This window comes from Artemia sp. Qi Xiang Cuo, chromosome 4 (genome assembly GCF_049724085.1).
Source record: "Artemia sp. Qi Xiang Cuo chromosome 4, ASM4972408v1, whole genome shotgun sequence".
Lineage (NCBI taxonomy): Eukaryota > Metazoa > Arthropoda > Branchiopoda > Anostraca > Artemiidae > Artemia > Artemia sp. Qi Xiang Cuo.
This window is the reverse complement of record NC_142797.1, coordinates 8,044,859-8,072,709: the sequence shown is the minus strand read 5'-3', so window position 1 is coordinate 8,072,709 and position 27,851 is coordinate 8,044,859. Positions and strand designations below refer to the sequence as shown.

At 34.2% G+C, this 27,851-nt stretch overlaps 1 long non-coding RNA gene across 2 annotated transcripts; it reads right to left on the bottom strand.

Annotated features, from left to right (window-relative positions):
* Positions 1-486: 486 nt before the first annotated feature.
* LOC148952742 (uncharacterized) lies at positions 487-27,820 on the bottom strand. Of its 2 annotated transcripts, XR_016141606.1 has the most exons (7): positions 27,751-27,820; positions 25,777-25,930; positions 22,821-22,905; positions 16,936-17,037; positions 11,805-11,947; positions 6,910-6,976; positions 487-801 (listed from the first exon to the last, which is right to left on the bottom strand). It is a non-coding gene; the product is annotated as an uncharacterized LOC148952742 (long non-coding RNA). The 2 variants fall into 2 exon arrangements; XR_016141607.1 differs by lacking the exons at positions 487-801; positions 6,910-6,976 and adding an exon at positions 6,985-7,128.
* Between the last annotated feature and the right edge of the window lie 31 nt (positions 27,821-27,851).

The following is a 27,851-nucleotide window of genomic DNA, read 5'->3' as shown; positions in this document are numbered from 1 at the left end:
ACCACTTCAAACTGCAAAACATGATTTACCGATCTTTCTGGTAGCAATGAAAAAGGGGGCGCATTCAGCATTTTTCCTTTTTTGGGGGAGGGGGGGGGAGGGGTATACTAAAAAAATATATCAAAAACTTGTTTATATGCATTGTTGTTAGCTTACGTTTTTACGAGTCGGACAAAAATTTGGAGGGAGGGGGTTCAAACCCCGTACCCTCCCCCCCTCCCTGGATACAGGCTTGAAAATGACGTTATTTCCTTTTCAGCTAGCAGAAAAGACTAAAATCCCTTAGTTTCCATTTATTACGCTTGCTGAAAAAAAAAACAAACAGAATACACCTTTAAACTAATCAGCAAATTTGCATAAAATTAGGAAAACTTATATGGAGGAAGGAGAAACAACCTTTTAAGGAATTACACTATTTAAGATATAAATATGTAAGTCCCTAAGTAGAAGAGAGTGGTGAAATATGGCTACTGAGCTTATCTCTTCACAGTATCAAGAACAGCTGGTGAATAAGACGACTTGTCTCCGAATTCACATCACAAACATGCTTCTTTAACAACTGATTGTGACGTATCAACTGATTCAACATATCACGAACATCCTTATTTAACAGCTGATTGTGACGTATATGGTTACAGAGAAGAATCCCATTCTATCCGGGAACATGGCCGGGGTACCATTCGTATACTTAAATCAGTCTAAGGAACTAAATTTGGCCGTGTCAAGGGTGCCAGGGCGCCAAGAAGAGTTTCTTTTCTGTGTAAGCCCTTGTTCATCCTTCTCAAACAGATTACGAAGAATCTACAAATAATACACTTTTTTATATTTCTGTTTAACTATGTCAACTTAAATTCCAAAAATAGCTATTGTAAGAGAAGAGTGAATGAATTATAATCATGAGTGCAGCGGTAGCTGCAACCTAGTAAAATGCTATTTATAGCTGTTTCGGGGTCTATTAACTCAATTAGTCTTGAGAGCAGAATATTGTTTCGAAAATAAATTTATGGGAATTTCGAAGAATAGCCTAAAACAAAGGTGGCATCCAGGGGGGTTACAGTGCTTGAACACTGTAACAACTTGCGAAAACCCCTATAAAATAGCGTCGAATCGAAACAAAAACTACACCATTGGAATCACCATGGTTGGAAAGCCTGAATAGAATACTAATAATAGTAATAATTCGTTTCTTACCCGTCAGATTAACAAAAATTGAAAAGGAATGACGGAGTACGGCGAGAAACCGAAAAATGTTAATAAAAATACAGAGAACACTACACTAACGCTTGGACTATCCAATTTATGGCTACGGATACGAGCTTTGCAAGGGATTTTGTCCATTGCTGCTGTGCGGCACAGCATAATGTGCATATTTTTTACTTTTTTCACAGGTGGAAGTTCTGTGCCCAGACCTTGACACTCCCAACACCGTAAAGAGGTATAAATATATTTTGAAACTTTAAAACAGCCATAGCCTGTTTTCACACCAGAAGGGATTCAGAGGAAATTAGAGGAGAGACTAGGAGATTCAGAGGTCAATCCTAAGTCAGAACTTGAAGGAAAATATTGAAGGAACTGAAAGAACTTGAAGGAAAATATTATGCTTCTACGTCTTTTGAACTTTTTAAACGTTATCTCTTAAGCAAACTTCACAGATGTGAACAGTTCTATGATGGCTTTCTGATGCCCTGAAAGATGCACAGAGATGCGCCGGATATATTTATTCCAACCTCCAAAGAATCTACCTTTTATCTACTTCAAGCGATTCCAAAAATTTCAACTGTAGAATGATAAATTAATTATAACAACAACAATAATTTAATTTAAACCTGTGAATTAAACAAAAGTTGAATGGTAATGAAGCTCTACGGTAAGAAAGAGGAAAATGTTAATAGTAGACAAAAAACACTGCACTAAAACTTGAACAATCAGATTAAGGAATCTACAATTTAAGTGAGCGTCAGGTCTTTGCGTAGCCTTTTTGGTATTTTGATGACTGTGCTTTTGATTTACAGGTTAATGTTTGTAGTGCAAATTTGTAAATGTGTGGTAAATTCAATTTACAGTAGATTCCAATGCGGTGCTCTTTTTGAGCCAACATTTATGGAGCAAAAATCGGTCAAAATTGCCCCTACACTAGTGAATCATCAATATATGATGAACAGTTGTTTCACATGTCTTCCCGTATTGTATGCTGGTTGACGGAAGAATGAAAAGCGGCCTATGATTGGTCACCCAAAAATAGCCCACCAATCAGAATCAAGTTTACGTCCTTATGGATTTTAAGTAAACTAGTATAAAATGCATACATAGCCAATCTGAAATCCGCCTAATTTCTACTGATCTTCCCTTCTTCGACGTCGTCGCTGGCTACATAACTTTCAATATTATTTCATGTGACCCATGATGCATTATGTAAAAACATTCAGAGGGCAGTCTTAATGTTCTCTCCTACAACCCCCCTCCCCCGTTGAAGCCACAGGCCCAGACTTGAATTTATTTTATGTAGAAATTTGTTTGCCAGATAATAGCGCTATAATTTATCATTGATAAAAACATTAAGTTGTAGCTGTGCTGGGCTTTCAGTGTTCAGAAATGAACAAACAAGGATTTTTAACACATTTTTACATTTTAACACATTTTTAACACAAATTTTTGAAAATAAAATTATTTCATAAAATGAATATTTTATAAATCGAAAGAGTGCCAACTAATGGTAGTAAATACCTTTTTCCGGAAATTAGAACGCCATTTTAATGACCGATTTATACCGCAGTCACACTTGTACATTAAAAGCTGAGATATTTTTTATTTAATTTAATTCAAAACCTGTCTGCAAAAAGGAACGAAATGGCGGGGCATAAATTGGAGAAAATGGGAAAAAACAAAATTTCCCTTGCGAAATAACGAAAAAGGCGATGAAGGTAGCCTAATACGAGACAAGCCTAAAGAAATACAAACAAATCAAATAAGAATTCTAAATCATGGGTGCCTGCAATTTTCTTTTTTTCACACAGTTTGAAAACTGCGATTTCTGGATCGGTTGTACTATATTTTTTAATCAATCTTGAGTTCCATGCTGCATATTTCAACCATGATTCATAAATTGTTCATGTCCCACTTTTGCTTTTACCATAATCTATTCAAAGGCTCTCTCTTTACACCCTCCCGAGAAGTTACTATTTCCCTTAAATCTTACCTTACGACATCCTCCCACTCCCATCGGGGATGACCTGCTTTTCGTTTAACCCAGACGGTTGGCCAAAAAGGACAATCTTTGGCAATCTGTCATCTTTCATCTGTAGAACGTGCCCCAGCCATATAAACCTTTTTCTCATTATAGCCCTAGAAAGCGGGATTGAACAACATTTTGCGTGCAGCTTACTGTCTGAAATACGGTCAGTCAGTCGGGTATCCGAAACAATTCGCAGACAATTTCTCTGGAAAACATCTAGCAAATCCTCCAAAGTTTTTCAGAGCGCCCATGCTTCACCTATTACTAGTGTTAACTATGTTCAATAGCAAAATAATATGTTCACTAGTAAAACATTATTATTTGCTATTTACTACTAGCATACAACATAAAATTAAAGCACCATATACAAGCCAGAGCTGTCAATAAGTTTTGTCTTCTGTTATTAGGATAAAATTGCTGTTATTTGAAACTGTCAATAACTATTGGTAGTTTCTAAAATTCTCGTTTCAAGCCCTTGATCAAATATTTTATTTTTACATTCAAATATAGCGCTCCGATAATTTTACCTTATACAATTCGTAAGTGTTCGTGACTCCTAACCAATCACTAATCTGATAAAAGTCAAACGACTTTTTACAGCGGGTACCTAAAGCCTAAAGGCAAGGGAGTATTTTTCATTATAAATATTACATAGTCAGTGGGTTCCAGTAAAAACTGACAAATTTTACATTGTGGTAAGTGGGCTCTGTATTTGTCTCATGGCTGGGGAATCAAGTTAAAATGGATGGGGGTAGAGGTAGTTATAATTAAATTTTTGGGCCCAATTCCTGTGAAAGAAGACATATCACTTATCGAGCTATTGAGCTTATCGAGCTATCTTCAACAAAAACTTTTATATCGTCTTACAGATACACAAGGGAAATGCCGGTTTTTATTCAGTTTCATACATGACGAGCTAGAGCTTCCGAGCTTTCGTCGGAAAAAAATAAATAAAATAAATAAAATCAAAGAACGAAAAATGGCCCAAAACAGAAGATGAATTGGAATCAAAGCTTTCTTAGACGTAAGATTTTGCAGAATTACAGTTTGAAAGCAGAAAAACATGAACAGGTCTGCGTCGAATGCCAAAACGCGACTGAATTCAGAGTCTCACAACAAAGTGGCAACCCTGTACGCAGGAGGTGGAAAAAAAAGTCCAAGACACTTACAAGAAATGCTTTTGCTCTTGAGTTACAACAGTGCAGCTTTGCCACAAGTCTACTGCTGTAGCTTACACTGAAAGTATTCATACTAACTATTGGTATCGTCTTATGATACTCCTTAGACTATTTATTTATTTTTAATTAGAATCAGACTAACTAGATACTAATTAGACTTTATCTTCGAGAATGAACTAAACTTGCTTAGAAATCAGAAAGTTTTCTTTTTTTCATATGTTTTCATGCCCTTCCACAGTTTTTTCAATCTAAAAGTAATGAGAAGTAAATTTCAAAAATGTAATTCAGTAAATGGATAAAAGCTATACCGTAAGATGATAGCAAACATCCCTTCTTACGTTGAAACATTAATCGCGAAACTGCAGGAAAATAACATACCAAAAATTTGCACACAGAAAAAATAACTTTAAATACTCGTTTTATAACATTTTAAAATCCAAAAGTAATCTCTAGAAAAGCTTTATAAAAATAGACAAAACTAAATCAATAGTTCCTCCTTGGCCATTTGTAGTGCATAGGGAATCCAAAAATGTTTCATGGGAATTTAAAATTCCCCTCCTCCGTAAAATTTCTTGCAGACGATTCAACCTGAAAAGTTCTCCTTAGAGTACTTTCATTTGAAAAAGACTTTAATTTCTAATCGTTTTCCCGATCACTACGGAAATCCCCTCTTCAGTGAATTTTTTTCTGGAAATCCAAACACGCTAAAAATAGCCCCCAGATAATTCCCCCAGAACATCTTCAAATGCGAATTTGAGGTGGCAAAGAGAAGGTAAGACAAATAAAAAGAATTTCGCAGAGAAATTCTCTCAGACCCACTCAGTGTAAAGTTTTCCCTGGAAAGTTCACCCCCGAAAATGTCCCTCGGCATAATTGGTAATGTTAATTGGTAATGCCATAATTGGTAATGTAATTGGTAAGGTAATGTAAATTATTTTTGCTATAATAGGGTTAAGATATCAGAGTGAGCTGAGTATTCTTCGTCATTGAGAGTCGGTAGCAGAACTGGATAACATCATGTTTCTTGTAGACATAAGATAAAGCACTCCCATTATTATTCTTATATAAGAGACAACAACATTCTTAGCGAACAGAACAGCATTAGAGAACAGAATTCTTATTTACAACATTGATTTAACATTCACTTATTCTAGCTATTAAAATTCCTTTACTAAATACGAAATATCGACAAGGCCAATTCTTTCGAGACCAGCATATTTCAGCCATAAGGGAGACCAACGGGTGCAATTAACTTTACAAAACTTTCAAGCTAGATATGCCCTTTAGTACTTCCGTGATCCTTAAAACGAGTCTGCAATTAACTTTACAAAACTTTCAAGCTAGATATGCCCTTTATTACTTCCGTGATCCTTAAAACGAGTCTGCAATTAACTTTACAAAACTTTCAAGCTAGATATGCCCTTTAGTACTTCCGTGATCCTTAAAACGAGTCTGCAATTAACTTTACAAAACTTTCAAGCTAGATATGCCCTTTAGTACTTCCGTGATCCTTAAAACGAGTCTGCAATTAACTTTACAAAACTTTCAAGCTAGATATGCCCTTTAGTACTTCCGTGATCCTTAAAAAGAGTCTGCACTTCGGTCTGAGCAACTCCACCTCATGAATTATAAAGTGTCAGTTGAACTATATTTAAATGAAAGTACTTCGTTCTTTTTCAGAGGTTGAAAAGAAATAGAATCTGATTACAATAAAATATAATTGAGTTTGAAAGAAAAAGACTGGAAAGATAATTTTTTTCAAATAATATATAAGCAAACAAGATCACTTTGTAAATTACAGCTATTATGTCTGACAGCAACTCATGAGATATTCCCAAACAACATCTTAAAAAAATATAATTCCTTCGAATGCTGACACTTCTAGTTACAAAAAAAAGGAAAAACAACCTTTTTTAAGATTGTCTAGTGAAATTTTTCTGAATATTAATAGAAAAAGAAATATGTTGAAAATACTCTATTTTTCTTGTCCTAATTGACTCATATCAATTAATTGGCCTTTGTAGTCAGGTCTCAGATAACTACGATATAAATAAACAAAGTAAGAATAAAGTACAAAAAAAGAATTAAGCCCCACATTCAGTCATATAAAAAAAATATTCAGAAAGAGGCAACGAAAAATCAAACTGAGTCAAAAACAAAAAACAAAAATTCATTATAAAATTTCTAAAACTATAATTTGCACTATTAATAGTAGCCTAATCATCACTAAGACATGAATGTAGAATTAGCATTACAGTATTGGATTTAGACCTTCGCTTACACATGAAAGAGTTTGTGCTTCCATCTATTTTTTAAATTGTCAATACATTTGTTTGAAAAAGAACAGGGTTGTAGCCACAAAAGAAAGAAATAATGCGGCAGGACTTTCATTTTTACATGTTTTAAAAGCGAATTTCATAACTACCAAGTTTGCCAAAAATTTTATTTGAAAAAAGCCAAAAATTTTATTTGGTCATTGGAAACGTAATATTTACATACCTGTAATAATAAATATTCTTCAATCCGCTAAAAAGCCTCGTCATTGATTTGGTCATTCCTGCTGGCTCTGTAAATAAGAAGAACACTATAAGGATGATTTAGATCCCTCTATATTAAAGATCAATCTAAAAGTGATATCAGTATCCTTTTGGCTTGCTCAGACATTGAGAGCTTGGCTCCCTGGCAACAGTTTTCTCCTCATGCTTTGAACTTTTATTCCTAAAATCAATTTTTCAGGTTAAAACTCAGGTTAACTTCTATCAAGAGGTAACAGCAGTACAAAGCGCTGTTATGGAATTTCCCCAAACCTAAAGATTCTTGCATTTGTGATTCAAAAATCAATAGTAATTTATCTTCACATTAAGAGTGAGAATGAAAGGTGTTCATTTCTCCCTCCTCCCTTTAAGTATTTATATAATAGCATAAAAACGAATCGTCCAGTTGTTATTTGTTATATATTTAATTCTAACTTAATATTGCAAAATATTCTATTTTTGAACTACATAAAAATAATTGACTAAATAAAGTGACATTCAAAAATTTTGGGGATTTGATTTCACAAACTAAAACAAAGAAAACGATTTCCAAGTCTGGCGTTATGTTCTCGTCTTTTGGCTTTGACGAAAAGAAGATTTCCAAGAATTCAACTCATATAATCCTATATTTACCGCTCGTATTTATTATACAATTTTTTATTTACAATATTAACTAAATATTCACTTATTCTAGCTATTTAAATTTATTTACGGGATACCGATAAGGCAAGTTCTTTGGAGACCACCAAAGTCAGGCATAAGGGAGAAACGGGTGCACATAACTTTAAAAACTCTTTCAAGGTAAATGAGTCCTTTAATATTTCAGTGACCATTCAAACAAATTCCCGCTTTTTTCTTCTCGTCAATGGGATCCCCGTTTCAATTTACCCCTAGACACTAACCAAACCTTAGTTTCGTTTCTGGGTACTTGTATAATAAACGCCCTACCGCTCAAGTTGTTCATTCATTGACGCATTATAGTATATAGTATATTCTTCGATGCATTCATTCATTGACGCATGGATAGTATATGCCTTTGGCATATACTATCATTAATATGACGTCATTCATTACTCATCGTTCAATATCATGAACAGTTTAGATATTCGATTGGCTACATGCTATATATAACCAATAGAAATACAACATTAAACTCACAGAAATAGAATTCTAAACACAGAGTTGAGCATTTTTTCCAAAAAAATTAATATGCCAAATTATAAGAAATAATTGATATTCAGATTAAACAAGTGAAAGTTTAAGAAAGATAAGGAGTGATACAAAATTGGAAGACAGCCCAGCACTCAACTTATTTCCATGCATTGAAAAAGGAAAAAGTTAGGTATAAGATACAAAGACAAACAGATACAAGATACAAAGACAAACAGATACAAAGCTAGGTATAAGATACAAACAGATACAAAGCTGAAAAAAAATTAATATTGGATTAAAAAAAAAAATGGAAAAATAATACAGATATAATTTAGAAAAATAATACAGAAATAATTTAGAAAACTATAGGACATTTTTATTTTCAAATCGCCAATACAAATTTTAGAAAAAGCATAGAGCTGTGGCCCCAAAAGAAGAATAAATATGCAGTCGGATTTTTCCTTCACATGTTTCAAAAACCATTTTCTCGGTTACTAAAATGTAGTATGTGATTATTATGAAAGGGGCTGTCCCCCTTTCATAATAATCACACGTATATGAAAGGGGCTGTCCCCTGCTCAACGCCTCGCTCTTTACGCTAAAGTTTTTTATTGTTTTAAAAAACAAAAGTTGTGAGACAGAGTCAAACTTTAGCGTAAAGAACGAGGCGTTGAGGAGAGAACAGGCCCTTTCATATACGGAATAATTTCTGTTCGTTTTAAGTTTTAATGCGGCTCCTTACTTTCAGTAAAAAAAAACTTGTTTTTTTATTTAATTTCTAAACGTTTTTGAATTAATGCAGCTTTGATTTTGGCTCACCGTACATAAATAAATAGAACAAAATTTGCATATTAATTTTACTTTTTTTGGCTAAATGGCTTTCTCAGAGTTTTGCTCTGACATAACTTACGAATTAACTTACGTAATGAACTTTTATATTCGTATGTTTTTATTACGTATATAAGGGAGGTCAACCCCTAGTCAATTCCTAGCCCTTTACGCTAAAGTTCGAATTTTGTTCGAATCACAAACCCCTGAATCACAAAGGCCGGTTAATTAAAATAGATAGCTCTTTTGAAAGTACTAAAAAAAAACTTAAGCGTAAAGAGCGAGGTATTGACTCGGGGGCGACCCCCCCTCATATACGTAATAATTTATGTTTGTTTTAAGTTGTAATGTCGCTCCTTACTTTCAGTTGAAAAAATCTTGTTTTTTTTATTTAATTTCTTATCGTTTTTTAAATAATGCTGGGAAATCCGGTGCCCCCTTCGTGGGAATGTCCCTTCCCCCAAGGAAACATCCTCCATGAAAAGATCCTCCCCCGTAAACCACTCCTCCACCCCCCCCCCCCCCCCGAAAAAAAACCCTCCTGAAAACGTCTGTATAACTCCCGTATTACCAGTACTCCATGTAAACAATATGCAAAGTTCATAAATTGCAGCCCTTCCCCCCGGAAACTGTGATGGATTAAGCCATTCTCAAAGACATATTAATAAGGTTTTCGACTATGCTGAACAAAATGGCAATCTAAAAATTGTGATTGAGTGACTTCGGAAAAAAATGAGCATGGGAGGGGGCCAAGTTGCCCTCCACTCTTTTGGGTCACTTTAAAGGACACTAGAACTTTTAATTTCCGTTCGAATGAGCCCTCTCACGATATTATAGGACTACTGAATCGATATGATTACCCCTGAAAAAAAAAACACACATCCGTGATTTTTCTTCTGGCAAAAAATACAAAATTACACAATTTTTGCAGGAGTTTGAAATTTCTATAGTAGGGTTCTCTGATGAGCTGAATCTGATGGTGTGAGTTTTGTTAAAGTTCTATGAATTTTAAGGATTATTTCCCTCTTTTTTCAAAAATAAGGCAAATTGTCTCAGGCGCGTAAGTTTTGATTGGTAACACTAAGACTGATGAAACTTACGTATTTGAAATCAGCATAAAAATCTGATTCTTTTGATGTAACTACTGGTATCAACATTTCGTTTTTTAGAGTTTCGGTTACTACTGAGCCAGGTCACTCCTTACTTACAGTTCGTTACCATGAACTGTTTGATAGGATACTATTACGGATTCTGAAAGTAGGCTATATAAAAAGAAGTCTCACTTGAACTACACCGGGTTTATCTCGGTTCGAATCTAGTATTCGTCCTTTCAAATATTTTTAGCTGAATTTGAATCATGTCCATATGGAGGTGGATGTTTATCCTGGATATGGATTCGATTACAATCTCTTGGTAGAAACGGTAATTATGTCTCGGTAACTGTGGGAGAGAGGCTCAAACTGTTCAAAAGTTCTTGAACTGAACAAACACTCAAAACATCTGTTTTCTAAAATCTATAGCGAGAAGGGAGAATAGGTTGCTGCGGTCTTAACTAGTGGCTGCAGTTATCCAGAGGGAGTTATGTTTCACAAGAGACTGAAAAGTTTGAGATAAAATTGAAAGTGCACTTGGATTTTTAGGAGTATTGTTGACGAGCAGTGGTTTGTTGAAGAAAGTTATCTAGTCTTCAAGATAAGACAAATCGAATTTGAATATCAACGACTGATTATTCCAATTTTTATGTATTTTAGAAAAAAAGGAGACATGATGCATTTTGGGGAATCATTTTCTATTTCGAGACCCAAATAAGCTATAGAAATTCGGGTTCGACCAATCGATAAAGCGCATTTAGTATCGACTGAAACTAGTTTTTTGAAATACAAGAAATTTTTAGGGTTAGATAGACGTCGTTTTTGAGGGATTTAGCTAAGTATCTCAAAACCACAGCATATAGAAATCTTCAAAATAAGGTAATTGGAGCTTATATTCCCAATCCAAGATAGCAAGCAGAATATCTAGTCTTACTTCTGTGTTATTGGCATAACTCCAGCAGTTTATTATTTTTTGATGATCAAATTTATCATCCTTCTGAGAAGTTCCATTTTACTTTAAATCCATTATTACGACCTATTCCCGCCTAATTTGGGGACCACCTGCTTTTCGATTGGCTCTGGATGTTCACTTGATATTTTCGGAACCGGCGAGAGAAAAGTGCATAGTTAGTTAAATAATATAAACCTTCACTATTTGTGATGAACGGGAAAATTAATTCAGAAATTGTATCTTAGAAATAATCAGGAATCAGCAATAGCCTCTAGATTGTCATCACATCACCAAAATAGACAATACCATAATTAGTTTTTGTTGAACGACTGGAATATTGGGAAAGAATAGAATTTGGGGAAATATAAAAATCTATACTTCTATTGTATTCTAAAATCTATTCTATACTTTATAACGTGAGTTTCGATAGGTAGGTTAGGTTCGCCTTCGATATACAGGTTAGGGATAGTATGATTCAAAGTATTTTAGTTTTTTGTAAGACATTTCAGGGAATGACCCAAACTTATGCAAATGATTAATTTCAGATGAAAAAGTTTACCAGGTTTGGACTGGAAAAGTGAGAATACATAATTTTTTAAATTTATATCTCACATATGAATTTTACCACAAATTCTGTAAATTTTGTTATATATAAATTTTGTCACCATTCTGTAAATTTTGTTATATACCCCTAAAATTGTGGAAAACATTGAACATGTTAAACGTATTCATTAAATGAATTGAACTTACTATCGAGGTTCAAATTATAGGTGAAGTTATATATATATTTGATGAGCAAGAAGAAAATATTTAAGTAGGACTGCAAGTTGGCCTTACCTGAAAGTTGACAAGTGAAGTTTTTTAACGTTCTTGGTCTACCTCCATAGCAAATTTGTCTGGTAAAAAATGAATCTGATCAAAAGGGTATGTAGTTGTATCAATTTGCATTATAACGGACAACACAAATATAGTGAAGCAATCTAAAATAAAATAACTAGAATTAAATTAAAAAAACCAATTGAAGTCAGAAGCATTTCAAATGAAGAATCAGAACGAACACAGCCAAACTATCAGCATCTAGCTAAGAAAGGACAAATCATCATAAGATAAAATGGAGTAAGATATTGTTTTGTTTGTTCTATTTGAAGTTTCGCACATGTATCGCAACTACTCTTTTGAACCTTGATAAATTATTCCGTGAAATATTCGAGACATTTAACCACCCAATAGAATACATGACTTAGAAGGAAAATTCTTTTTAATAGAGAGATAAGCCATGGAGCAGAGAAAAGCGAATTTCTGAAAATACTCTAGAAAAAGAAACACCTTTTTTGACACGTGTCAAAAATAATTCTTAATCATTAAAAAATATCCATTAACCATACTTTGCATAAGGATAAAATTTTAGGAATCTTACATAAAACTTACGGACTTTGGCAGAGAAAGGTAGAGAAACCAAAACCGGTCTCAGTAAGATATACGATCAGCAACCAACAGGAGACATACATTGCAGAAACTCAACACATTTCCATGCATTGCTACAGGAACAAGGTTTAGCAAAAGACTGAATTTGTCATTCAATAAATTGATATAAACAAATAGATGAAAAGCGGGTAAAAAAAAATTGGGTATATAAAAATACTGGAATATAGAAATTAAAAAAATAGAATGAATTTAGAAAACTGAAGTATATTCTAGAAACAGTACACTATCCGCTTTTTCAATCACCAATACAAATTTTGGGAAAAGCATAGTTTCGGCCACTAAAAAAAAAGAAGAAACATGCAGTCGGAATTTTTAAAAGCTATTTCCTTTACTACAAAAATGTAGAAGGCTATTATTAAGGCTATTTTGCCATGAACTGAATTTGAAAAAAAAGTCAAATAAAAACATATAATTTTAAAACCAGTTATACTAAAAATTCTTCAATCCAAAAATAAGCGTCATTGTTGATTTAATCATTCATGCTGGTCCTACAAATAAGAAGCCAAATAGAGATGACGTAAGTTAGAAGTGTAAAAATCTGTAATGGTCCTATAAGCCCAATAGAGATGATTTAAGTTAGAAATGTGAAAATCTTGCAGTACGATTTTAGAACCATAAAATTGTGACAAAATATACTGTCACGACCATTTTAATCAGAAAGGTTGAAATATTAAGAAAATGTCTCCAAGCGTGACGCAACCTCTGTCACCCCCACCTAATGGTCCAAAGTTGTGAAGAGTTGCTGATTTTTGACAGAATTATTCAAAAAAAGTCACGGCATGTTAGAAATTTTTAAATTGAGCAACCGTTTACGTTGTTTTATTTATGCAAGGGGGAGCATACAGGAGGAGAGAATTTTAATGCTGTATTACTAAGCTGTTACCGAAATTACACATACTGTCACAATTTGGAAATAGCTTAATATTCGGAAGTGGCCTAAAATGGCTCACAAATGCAGTTGAAAAACAATTTAAAGAAAAAAAGATGGTGAGTTGAGGAAAACGAGTCTAAAAAAGATGTGCAAACATGACAACTGCAGCAACTCAAAAAGCTTTTATCATTTCATCACTAAAGGGGGAAGGGGCAAAAGTAGGATTATAGAAAAACATCTTTTGGGCGTAAATCTGTTTCCTTGTAAGTTCCGTTTTCCTAATAGAACTAATCCACCAGTGAAGATAGCAACAAGCCTCGAATCCTGAATTTTTCCTCATTTTCATCAGAAGTTCCAAGACTACTTCTGATAGGATATCATTAGCCAACCTCAAACTGGGTTCGAATACCTTACCCATCGTCAAAGCAGATATTTCTATAAAGCCTACGGTTCTTTTACCGGTAGCCTATTGATATTTGGTACCCTAAGTTTTTAAATAAGTTTTTTAAATAAACTTAATTGATATTTGGTACCCTAAGTTTTTAAATAAGTTTATTCCACCATGACAGAAAACAGACCACGATGACGTACTTAAAAATCTAGAGCTAAATAGCAGGACGACTTTTATCTATCATTTTGGAAAAAAAATCCAACAGAAATGACTCGTCAAATTCCGAGGGCGGGCCCACCTAACAAAAACCAGAAAACAGACCAGGAGATTTTAGTTGATTTTCAGAAGCGTTTGATTAAGCAACAAGAGTGATAAGACAAGTATGAATTTAAGTAGTGTGGATCAAATAGTCAGTTCTGTAGATGCATATTATGACAGCTTTAACACAGATTGGCAGCTAGTGAGCAGAACAACAGTAGATGCAAGCAAAGGAAACTTATTACACATATTATGTGATAAATTAGGATTAGATAAGGAATTCAGTCAATCTCAAGATAGAGCAAAGGACAATGTATATAAAAACGAGGAAAAACCTGCCGAGAGGTCTGCAAATCGCCGCCAAGTCACTGTGACAAGAATCAAAGAAAGAAGGAAGATCTATCCTACGAAAAGAAATGGCAAAAAAAAGCGTTCAAACAGTCAACAGGAATGTAAGAAAAGTGTAAAAGAAAAAAATAAGGAGGCGGCTCGATGGTACAGGCTAAAGAAAAGAATGAAGAATCAAGATGTTGAAGCTGAGTTAGAATTATTGAAAGAGATGTGCAGAGTTCGAACAAGAGTTGAAATCTCTTAAAGAGACTCTTCACTTAGGCAGCGCAGCACTGCCGTAATTAAAGAGATCTCTGAGTGCGATTCTATTGAAGATTCCAACGACTTCGCTTATATACTTAATCCAAAACTTGATCGATAGCTTTTACTACGCTACTACGCTACTCTTTACTTTTTCATAGCTACTATGCTACTCTGAATAGCTTTTTCAGAGCACGAACTTATTGAAAACTGACATCAAACCGTTCGTGGTAACAAACTGTAAAAGAATTGGCTTTTAGTGCCAGGCGCCAACATTCAATTACAAAAATAAGTGATTACACTACTGAACAATACTACAATAGCTAAATACTACTAAGATAAGGGGTTTTACTCTGAAAATATGTAGCTTTCACACTTCTTAACTTAAAATTGATAAATATAAATCAGTATTGAACTTTACATATGTCAAATATTTCTGTCCAGAGTACGAACTGATTGAAAACTGATATCAAACCGACCGTGATAACAAACTGTAAGTCATGAATGGCTCGATCCAAGCAAAAGGGAACTTAGCTCTGCTCCCTAGCAACAGGTATCTCCTCAGGCTCATAACATTTGTCCCTAATACCATTTTTTTAAGGTTAAAACTCGATCTTTCCAGTCAAGAAAAATTTGGCGATTGTTGTTTAGAATGTCAATACTATTTAATCGATAAACTATCTCAGAATTTTGAATCAAAATCAACATGGTTCTATTTAGGGAAGAGTCATAGTTTGGAACCGCAATATGACAGAATATACCACCTTTCCGTGACAGTCAGTGATTCATGACAGTCACATGATGTCAGGATGCCATATAGATAATTAAAAGTAATAGACGCCATTACGCGGGATGGAGCTTCTGAGGGTAACACTAAACTTAGTGAATATTATATATTTGAAATCAGCATAAGAATTTAATTCTTTTAATGTATTTATTGTTACCAAAATTCCGTTTTATAAGTTTCACTTACTATTTAGCCAAGTCGCTCCTAACTTACAATTGGCTAAGCAAACTGTATGATAGGCATTAACTACATCAATTTCAACCAGAACTATGAAATTGCCAAAAACCCAAAGCCACATGCAATAATGATAAAACCCCAACACCACTTGTTTCCCCATTGTGGTAGTGAGAATAAAAAGGGTTTAGTCCCCAGCCCCCTCTTTACTTTAAGTACACACAAAGGGATAAAAACTGAATTGTTTTGTATTTTCTTATAACTTCAATACCAAAAAAATGTTCTCTTTTCGCAACATAAAAATAACACAACTAAAAAACTAATGTTTAGAAATTGTGAGAATTTGATTCTAAAAATTAGAATATCTGAAGGGAATCAATATTGAGATTCAACGTTACGTTCTCGTGTTCTTAAGCGTAACTTTAAGTTAGAAATCTTGAAATCTAGCAACATGAGTAAAGAAAAATCACTGATAATTATTTGTTGTTTTTTTTTTTTCCCTGGGGCTCATTGCAGCCAATCACAGCGTTGCGGCAAAGTTTCAAAGTTTGATCTACTTGCCCTTATTGCAAGTAGCTCGCCATTTTTCTTCCCCGGTTAAGGCCAAAGATCAAAAATAATTCAGCTGATGTCTTAATTTGGGTTTTCGTGATTAGTTTTCTCAATTTTGTCGGAAAAGGCTAGATGACTCTATATGTAAAGACTTTTATAGTAATAAGACTCATGACGGTATGAAGGAGCTAGATCCATCCTTAAGCATATGGTGACAAATACAACGTTAGACAAAAGTTGAACATATATTTAAACTGTTGTCCATCACATAAATTCTAGCTCTAATAGCAATTGATTTACACAATTCAAGTTACAAAAAAGATCTCAAATTCATGGAAATAGGTGAATGTTCTGTATTTTGTTTTATATAAGAGACAAGAATAACTTCCATTGCACAGCTACAATTTTGCAATTTACATTATATCAATTTGGGGTGAGTGAGAAATAGCTCTATACTTATTAGCTTCCTTTTCACCGAACATTTTGAGAAATAGATAGTTATGTGGTAGATTCATTGCCAACAGTCTAACAGAAAAGACACTCAAGACGGACCACATAATTTTGGAAAAAAAATAATTAGGAAGCAAATAAAAATAAATATTTTGCATTTAATTTGCCAATTCACTCACGTCCAAAACGATATTTTGTCTATAACCCCCCCCCCCCAAAAAAAAAAAATTTTTTTTGTTTGAGAAACGACTGTAGGGAAAAAATACTTGCACCCTAGATGTGAAAATAGGCTAAAATAGACCAAACGGTGATACTTGAAAAAAAAAAGCATAGAAAAAAAACAGCATATTTTTAAAAACAGCATATTTGCGTATTTTTTACATATTTTTCTGAAATGTAAATAAATCACCTTTATGGAAGAAGCTTTCAATCATCCAAGTAAATCATATTCCATTGGACTATTCTCCAAGTAAAATTGTAGCCAGTTTTTAATCAGTCATATAAGTTCTACCTGCAAACAGAATGTCATGAGACAAAGAAAAAAACCGTTATTTAAATCAATAATATGTAAACACACTCAGACAAATGCCTCGATAGATATCATGGAACCTTTGAATTGACAAAAACTGCCAATCAAAGGGCATATCAAACTCGTCATCGAGTATCATCATAATATTTAGGGAATAAATATGTTTTGTAATAAAAAGAATATTTAGCTAGGTATCCAAAGTAGAGGCAAATAAACTTCAGTCAATAAAATTTTAGGAGGCTAATATACTCTGTTAAGCATAATCAGCGGACACGGTGACAATGATATTGTAGAGTGAAATGCATCCCATGTACTTTTTTAGCCACTTCACAACAAAGGGAGTTGTAAAAAGTTGTCTTGTAGAAATAAGATAAAGCACTCCCATTACTAGTCTTCCACAACAAAGAACAGCATAAAAACTGAATTCTTATTTAAAACTTTATATAATGTTCACTTATCCCAGTTATTAAAATTCCTTTATTACGTAATTACGTAATTAATTACGTAATATAGATAAAGCAAATTCACAGTATTATGCCTCATAAGGAAAGCAGCAGAAGGCTATGTTGCATAATTTTTCAAACAGTAACTCCTGTTATAATCATGGGCGGGATAGGCGGATTATATCATTAGAATACACCTTTTACGTATTTTTACACCTTTTGACCTCATCTAGGGTGGAAATAAGGTACTAAGTGATGGAATTTTTCGGTTCTGATGTGATTTTCAGTCCCCTCAGACTTGATATAGTAGGAAACGACCTTTCAATCCAAAATATTGAAGAAATTTAAATTCGAGCCCCCCCCCCCCCCCCAACCTTTTTCACCACCTTTCCCTGAAACTATGGGTATTTCTGCACAGCCGAACTTGGCCGATTTTAGATGTTACTAATTTTTCTGAACATTTTCTCATTTTCTGTGAATTTTTCTGAACATATTGGTGCCAAAAAAATTTCGGTTGCTCCAATGCCGGGTTAAAAACCTAAAATAACTAATCTACCAGTGAAGATAGCAAAAAGCGTCGAATACTGAACTCTACCTCATTTTTCCAGAAACTCCAAGACTACAACTGATAGGGTAACATAAGCCCGCTTCGAAGTTTGTTGTAATACACTAAAAAAAATATGTTTTTTTACAGCCGTCTAACTTCACAATAAATCACATAATTTCCCAAAAGACGATTCAAACCAAAATAAGATATTTTATTTGGTAACAGGACCTCTGGTAAGCGAAAGACCACTTAATCTAATCTATCTTATTTTTTGTAAATAAAAAAAATATTCCAGCATGACAGAAAACAAACCAAGATGACGTAATTAAATATCTAGAGCTAAATATCAGGACAACTTTTGTCCGTCATTTTGGATAAAAGCCAACACAAAATGACTCATCAAATTCCAGAGAAATTCATAAGTGGGCGGGGCCTGCCTAACAAAAAGCAGAAAACAGGCCAGCGGATTGATTAGTTCATTTTCAGCGTTTGATTAAGCAACAAGAGTGATAAGACAAATATGAGTATAGGTAGCGTGGATCAAATATTCAGTGCTGTAGATGGAGATTATGAAAGCTTTTACTTTAACACAGATTGGCAGCTAGGGAGCGGAAAAACAGCAGCTACAAGAAAAGAAAACGTACTTGACATATTATGTGATAATTTAGAATTGGATAAGGAATTCAGTCAATCTCAACATAGAGGAAAGAACAATGTATATAGAGGCGAAGAAAACGCTGTCGAGAGATCTACAAGTTGCCCCCAAGCCGCTGTAAAAAGACCCAAAAAAAGAAAGAAGACCTCTCCTAAGAAAAGCAATGGTGAAAAGGAACCTTCAAACATTCACCAAGAACGTAAGAAAAGTGTAAAAGAAAGAAATAAGGAAGCCGCACAATGGTACAGGCTAAGGAAAAGAATCCGGAGTCAAGAAGTTAAAGAAGAGTTAGAACTATTAAAAAAGAGATAGGCCGCGCTCGAAGAAGAGTTGAGATCGCTTAAAGCGACTCTTCATTTGGGCAGCGCTATTGCACTGCCTGTGATTAAAGAGATCTCTGAGTGCGATTTCTATTGAAGTTTCCAATGAATTCGTCCATCTACTTAGCTCACCGATAGCTTTTATGATTATTTTCTGTTTTATATGCTTATAGTATTGCAAAACATTATACAGAGTAGAAAAATTATGAAGCTTATTTGATTTCAAAATTACTTATTCCATAGGCTAGTTTTTAAATTCTTTGCAGATTTGTTTTGATAACATGTTTGTCATTCTTAAAAATGATCTTTTTGCCAAAACTTTGGATAAATAGAAGAAAAGAACATCTTTTCCAATTTTTTTTGGCACAGAAAATGGTAATTTTAACAAAACCAGGCAACAATGAATAAAGCTAGCCACTTCACTACACCCCTGTCGGCTGGCCAGATAATACTCGCTTCAAAGTAAGTGAGGGGGACCTGGGAGCTAGCTAAAAATACCTAGATATAGAATCAAGTCCTTTCCCTCCTTTCACTAACAGCTGCTAAATCAACATTATCATTATTTGGTTAAAACTTCTTTTGGTAAAATATAGACAGACGAAAATCATAAATCGGGTAAAAAATTCCCCTAAAAAATACTATCAGAGCTTACTTAAGCTGTACAGCCGCACAGCCAAAGTTCGTCTTTTTGACATTTTTCAAGACATTTTTTATTTTTGTATAAGACATTCTCCTGTGAGGGTTTCAATTGGGTGGTAAATCTCTTTTCAACAAGGTGTTTGTTGTAATATGAACAAAAGAAGCATTTTTCAATTTTTCAGAATGTCAAATTTGTTTTCCTATATTTCCCATTTGGATTTTCTACTGGGCATTTTTTGGTAAGATAATTTCCTGGTACTGCAAGCAATTTTCAAGTGTGTTTTTAAAATAATACCAATAAATTTAATTTTGTTAAAATTGTGTGGACGAGGGGATTTTTATCATTACGAGAAGTATTCCGTTATGTTGGATGAGAGCAAGAGAAAATGACTCATCAAGTGCCGAAGGAGTTTGTAAGCTTTTTGTTATCTAACAGAAAACAGGCCAGCAGATAGAACCCAATAAAACACTCTTTTTGAAAAATCCACTCAAATCACTTTTACTGTACTTTTATATTAAAATGGTAGCCTCAGATTTGCAACCTATGAGCTTACAAACTCTTAAATATATGCATTGAAAAAACTAAATACAGTGCGGAATACGTAATTACTGCGTTTTTACTTAAGATACGGTTGTCGAACTACATTTCTATGGGCTATGTTGATTGACTTTCAATCACTTAGGATCTCTTTAAATACTCCCTGTATAATAATAAGTTTAAATATAAATAACATATTTATATATGTAAAGTTTGAGATTGAATGAAGTGGTATTCAAGCGAAAATGGGCAAAAGAGCCACAATTGGGTCCTCTAAACGTACCTATTAAAATTTCTTGTACATCTCAGCTTATCAACAAGCTCTGATATATCTACCCATCATGAAATACGTACTTCGCGACTTCGTGCCCTAAACTAGCCCGAGATTAAACATCTCATTTTGACTCTGATCCCCACCTGCAAAACCTCTGTTTTGTGGTCACTATTTTGATTATCTGAAGCCTGCCTATATCTTCGATACATAAGCTTCTCCCCCCCCCCCAAAAAAAATGTTCATCTCCCTATACAAACCCTCGAACAAAACCAAGCCCAATATGGAAACAAACACCCAACTAGCCCGAAAAGAACACAAAATAAAACATTTCACAACAATCACCACATCACTTAGCTTATCCATTCCCTCGTTTGTTCATAATCTCAACAGTCATCTCCAGCCAAACACTAAAGCAACCATTCTTTAACAACTTACGAATTTTAAAACACTTAAAACTACATTCAAAGTTCATAACATCATCTCAGACAAGCACACCACTATAATCGGCAATATTGAGATAAAAATTAGGGTAACCACTTACCCTAAAAGAAGTTTTAAAATAGCTCAAACATGTTTTAACCCAAAGATACCAAATTCGTCGACTGATCCAATGTAATCGACCATACACTTCCACAATATAAAAAGAACATGAACTAGTGAGAAATCGAACATCCTTAAAACCATTAGAGGAATGAAATGTCTCAATTTCCACGACAACTCCTTCGATATGAAGTGCGCTGGTCTAAACAACAACAACAACAAAAATAATACATTATACCCACATAGATCTTTACTGTAAAAATGTCAAGCCTTCCAATCACTTTCGACTATTAAAAAGGGCACTAGGCCTTTCGATTTCCAATCGAATGAGTCCGTTTTGAAACGACAACGCTTTCTATAAACACCTTATATGCCCCCAGGGCATAAATTACAACCCTTACCTTAAGGTCTGTTAGGGTGGTTGTCATCCTCTAAGACCGAATTTCCAGACCTTTCATCTACGTTAAACAACATGGCTATGTCAAAATTTTGATTGGATGTGTTTGGGGAAATGGTGGGCGTGAGAGGGACGGTAATCGCTCTCCAATCACTTTCAACTATTGAAAATGATCCTAGCCTTTTCAATTTCCAATCAAATGAGCCCTTTTGAAGTTTCTACGACAAAACTTTCAATAAAAATCTTATATGCTCCCAGGATATAACTTACAACCCCTGCCCTGAGTGCTGGGGGGGGGGTCATTCTCAAAGACCTAATTTCTAGAACTTTCTACTAAGTTGAACAAAATCGCTATCTGAAAATTTTGATTGGATGTGTTTGGTGGAATGGTGGGCGTGAGAGGGGGGTTAGTTACCCTCCAATCACTTTCGACTACTACAAAGGGCACTAGCCCTCTTAATTTCGAATTGAATGAGCCCCTTTTGAAGTTTTACGACAACTATCTATAAAAACCTTATATGCTCCCAGGGATGAACTTACAAAGTTTGCCCTTGGGGCTCTAGGGGGTTAGTCATCCTTAAATACATAATTTCCAGAACTTTCATCTACGTTGAACAAAATGGCTATCTCTAAACTTTGGTTGAATGTTTTTGGGGAAATTGTGGGCGTAAGAGTGGGGTTAATTACTCTCCACTCACTTTCAACTATTAAAAAGGGCAATTTCAATTTCCAATCAAATGAGCCCTTTTTGAAATTTCTATAACAGCTTTCTATATAAACTTTATATGCCTCCAGGGCATAATTACAACCCTTGTACTGAGGACTCTGAGGGAATTATCATCCTAAAAGACCTAATTTTAAGAACTTTCAACTGCTTTGAACAAAATGGATTTTTCAAAATTTTGCTTGGACGTGTTTGGGAAAATAGTGGGCGTGAGAGGAGCCTTAGTTGCTCTCCAATCACTTTTAACTATTAAAGAAGGGACTAGCCCTTACAATTTCTAATTGAATGAGCTCTTTTGAATTTTCCACACTTTCAATAAAAACCTTATATGCCCCGAGTACATAATTTACAACCCTTGCCCTGAGGGCTAAGGGAGGGGGGGGGGTTGGAAGCTTTTTGAGGATTCAAGGCTTTTTGCTATCTTCACTGGTTGATTAGTTCTGTTAGGAGAATGGAATTTTCAAGGTAACAGATTTGCGCCCGAAAGTGGTTTTCCCATAATCCTACTTATGCCCCTTCCCCCTTTAGTGATGTGAACTCACCTTGGCCCTGGTGTCGACCCCCGGGGCCACGGTGAATTCAAGAAAACGAGTTTGGCTTAACTCACAGGGCCGGGGATTTCGACCCCAGAGGTATAGTTGTTTGACTTGAAAAAATAAAGACAATGTACGCGCATAAAACCACTTACCTTGAAAACCGATAATATAGAGGATGTTGAACAAGTTCGAGACACTTTGAATTTCCAGAAATCCTTCATTGGTTACTGAGACAACCTGAAATCACGAAATGATACTTAAATACTGAATTAAAAAGAACTTAAAATATGACATTTTATCAGCTGGCAATCAGTGGTAGTGACGAAATGATATAATATAGTTAGTTAGTTTATTTATAACCCGCAATAAAAAACAGATACGGAGCAAAAAACGAAAAAAAAAAAAAAAATAGTATCACCCACAAGGACATAATAAGGAAACACACAACATAAATAACTTAACAATGTCCATAGAATCCCAAGCCATTTCAACTTTGAGACACACTTGAGTAGCATTTTACCCACACGTAAAGAAGGAGCAGGGTTAGAAGTATTAAAACACAAAAACTTGCATTTTGAAGCATTTACAGAAAGTCCAATCATACTCAAAGCACTATTCAGAACATTTAGATTTTTTGTGAGGCCTGACCTAGTATGACTAGCTAGCAGAACATCATCAGCATAGGCAATGTGACTAACAGCAGCATTTTCTAAAAACACAGTTGGAGACAGCATTCGCAAAAAGTCCGCAAGCACAATTTTAAAAATATATGGAGACAGCACACCACCTTGCCTGACTCCTTTCTTTACTGAGATAGGCTCCGATATATCAGACATCCATTTTAACCGAACCAACGAATTGGAATACCAATACTGAAGAACTTTTACTACGGAAGAACTAATTCCTGCTTTAACTAAGTAGTGAAGCACTTGCGAATGTGCAACGTTGTCAAAAGCGCCCAAAATATCAACCAAGAAAAAATAACGTGGCCTTTTTTTGCATTTTTGCAGAGACGAGCAACTGACCAAGTATATGATGGGCTTCAGAACAACCAACACCGGCTCTGAGCCCACCTTGAAATTCAGAAAAATCATATTTAGTCAAAACTTAAGGCAATACGACATACTCGAACTGCTTGATCATGAAACAGGACACTGTAATTGGTCGATAACTGGAACACTAATCTGCGTCCTTGCCCTTTTTCAAAACTGATGTTACGATTCCCGAAAGAACATTATCTGGAACTAACGACTGGGCTAAACACATCTGGAATAGGAGCTGAATGTGTGTTAACAACAATGGACACTTAACGGTGAAGTGATTGTAACACAGACCATCCATGTCAGGAGCACTTGATTTCTTAACATTCTTAAAAGCCCGATAGATATCACCGAGAACAGTATCACCGATAGAACACGAGGAACAGTATTATGCAATAAGGAAGAAAACATGGACTGGATAGAATGATTAAATGCAGAAAAAACACAAGTAAAATGAGCAACAAAATCACTGAAATCACAGCATGTTATACATCATTTCAAATCAAATAGGACTTCAGCTTTATGAAACCATTTTATTTTTCGTATTGAAAAATTGCTCACAGCTACATTATCAGAATCTATTCCTTCATTTTATAGACGAAATAAAAAAAAAAAAAAAAAACAAGGGAAATTGACAAGAGACGAAGCTAAAGTTTATTTGGATCCAACCAGAAATTTTCTAAACGTGAACAAGATATTTTGTTTTTGAACTTTTTGAATTATAAATAGTTAGAACAAAGCTAGCCTACAAAGGATAGGCATGTAAAATAAAATGTTAACACTTGAGCCGACTTGCCCTTTATGTTAATTGTCCTAATTTGACCTTTTTTGTTATCTTAGACCAAATAACAATAAAAATTCAAAAATTCATCGATTCAAAAGCATCAATGTGATATTTTTATTCGGATTTTTATATCTTTATACGTATTATAAATTATTTCTTTACTTTATTGTAAAGCACAAGATTTTCTTTTTTTTGTGTCTCAACAAACTTGACTTACTCATTAGTTCGTTACACTTTTTGACCCACACAGTGAGAGCAGTTACCTTTCGAGTTTGCAATACTGTAACATCAGACAAAAAAAAATTAATACGGAAATACTTTGTTAAATGATTAGCAGAAGTTTAAATTGTCACCTTTCAGATAATTTTTTGTTGCGATTTAAAACAATATTCAACACTAAACAAGCCATGTCGAAATTTTGAGAAACCCATTGGAATTTTCGTTTTGTTTTTTATTCTTTTTTTCTAAAAAACCTCATAAAGCAATGTTTTGCAGATAAAAATACGAGAAACATTTTCTTAATATTGCAGTAATTATTAATATTATATAAGAATATGTAAAACCAGAAAAATAGCACTTGTTCTTATTATGTAAAAATTATGATTGCTCCCTTGGAGGCAATCTAGCAAAAATCGAACACTAGCCCCTGGTATTATACACTAGGCCCAATGCACCTACGTACCAGGTGTACAGCCACAGAAATAGACAGTCAAGAACCAGCCAAAGATTTAAGTGAAAAAATAACTAAGAAACAAATATGAAGGAAGAATTAATTTCAAATATGAAGAGACAATTAATTTTTTCTTAAGATGCAACTTAATTTGACTCAAGTCTAGACTAGTTTTGATGGTCAATTTTGATTTTCATTTGAGCATATTACCTAGTTCATTAATTTACAATAAAGTAAAGAAATAATTTATAATACGTATAAAGATATAAAAATCCGAATACAAAGGGAATAAGAAGGTGCCCCTGACTTCTTCCTCACAATGGTTAAATGTTAATTATATCAATATTTATATTTCACCCAGAATCTGCCAATTAGATGGAATTACCCCCTCCTCCGCAGTTAACTCCAGCATTAGCAACTTCACTTTTTAATGTCTTGATGTGAATGTCGATTCTAAATGGCATGGGAAAAAGAGAGCCAATTTGAAAGTGTGCAGGTTATATGAGTATAAATAAATAAATAAATATTATAAAATTATATAAATAAATAAAATCAAACAAGCAAGGGAAAAATAATGTAATATTTACAGTTTAGAAATCTAGAAAATTACTTACTTGATCTTCATGCAAGCTGGGTAGTGCCGGGTATCATAACTTCCTCCCTATATATTTAACTGGTAGAACTTTCTGTGTCTCCTGAATGATTGTTTCAGAACTTTCCTGAACGTGTCCAGAGCTTTCTTTCCCGAGTGTTTCGCAGAAAAAACGTCTGAAAATGGGAATGATTAATGGTGTATAGAAAAGAAATCCTTCAAGATTTACAATTTACCTAGAATGTTATCAGTCAAGGTAAATTAGCAACATAGAATCATTCAGACATATGCTTGTCAATAAATACATCATTTAATAAAAGCTGTCCTTCTTCGCGTGGGTAGCAACATGGAAATAGTTTTTTCTTTTTTTTTTTGGTCAGATTGTAAATTCCTGATATAGAATGAGAAAATACAATTATAATAAACGCGGAAGACTGATTTAAATTGGTGGCTACATATGCTAGGTGAATTAAAGTGTGTCCTAAATAAGGGCAAATAATACTTAGTAGACTATACAAGAACCACAGCTATTTAACAAATTTAGAATGTATCAAATATGATCAGTAAATATAAATTAGCAACATCTTTTTTATGGCGTATGGGTTTCAATATACGTAAGCTTCAATAATTTAACAGCAAACATAGCTTTTCAACAGCCTTTCAGACAGAAAAACCTGTGAAATTTTATTCCAGAAAGTTACGTCAGACTAAAAAAAAGAACGCGGGACAATATGGACAGCTGAAATCTACAGTAGATTTAGCCCACCACTCTCAATCCCTGGTTTTTTGGACTTGTGCAATCATTTATCTTGCGCCCCTCCCCTGGAGACCTCTTATTAGACACCAGCATTGCAATAGACTACATGTTCAACTCACAAGCGTTCGGCCAAAATATTCTCTTTTTTTATTTAAAAAAACACTCTAGGGATTAAAAAATACTAACACCCTAGATGTGAAAATAGGCTTTAATAGAAACCACACGGATATAATTGGAACAAAGAAGCCCCCTCCTCAAAGGATTATCCAAAAGACCCCCAGAAAAGTGATGACCTAAATGTGTTTTAGACTTTTACAGTTAGGGAAGGAGGCAGGTCAGGTTTATAACAGTTAAGATAGCCTTTAATTTTCTTTGAAAAACTTCTTTTAGAGAATTTTTTATTATTATTATTAATGACATAGTAAAAAGCGAAATACATCCCATATATATTTTTTGAAATTAGAATCAAAATAAATAGTAATATTTCTTTAAAGAGGCATTTGGAGAATATTCACTTAATGCCTTATATACAAATTTAACTAAAAATGATTTAGCAAATTATATTAAAAACCAGTAAACAATACCACTCAACCTGTTATGGATAGACCTTCTAGGCTGGCTGCCAAAAGCCAAGATTAGCTTTAAGAGCTTCGATCATAATTTTGAAATAGCCATTTTGTTAAAAATAGTCAAAACGTCAAATAACTATGCCTCCGACATTGACAATGCCCCCGACAGACCCCGTAGCAAGCGTTGTAAGTTATAAAAGTTACCCGTTCTTAACATATAATGTTTTTTATTGGGAAAAGAGGGTATGTTTGATCCTGGGTCTCTAAAAGGTACTGTATCAGGGTGTTGAGAGGGGTAGCGATGACAATCAAACACACACTGTGCCCTCTGCTTGTCAAAAAGGAACATCAACAACATTGAAGGATCGGCTGAGGTTATTAAGTTGAAACTTTCAGGGTCTTTTAAGGGGAAAAACAGATACAAAGTAGGTGAAAACCAACCACCTTAACGTGTTGTAATAGAAATAAAGGAAATTCTTAAAACTGTACACTATCTTTTTTTTAAATTGTCAATACAAATTTTTGAAAAAGCATAGGGTTGTAGCCAAAAAATAAAGAAATAATACAGTTTTTTTTTTTTTCATGTGTTGAAAGCGATTTTTTTACTACAAATTTTGCCGAGAATTGTATTTGAAGAAAGCAATCCATTGGAAACTTAACCTTTACATACCTGTTATAACAAATATTCTTCAATCCACTAACAAGCCGCACTGTCGATTTGACTTTTCCTGTTGGCTCTGTAAATAAGAAAAACTCCATAAGGATGATTTA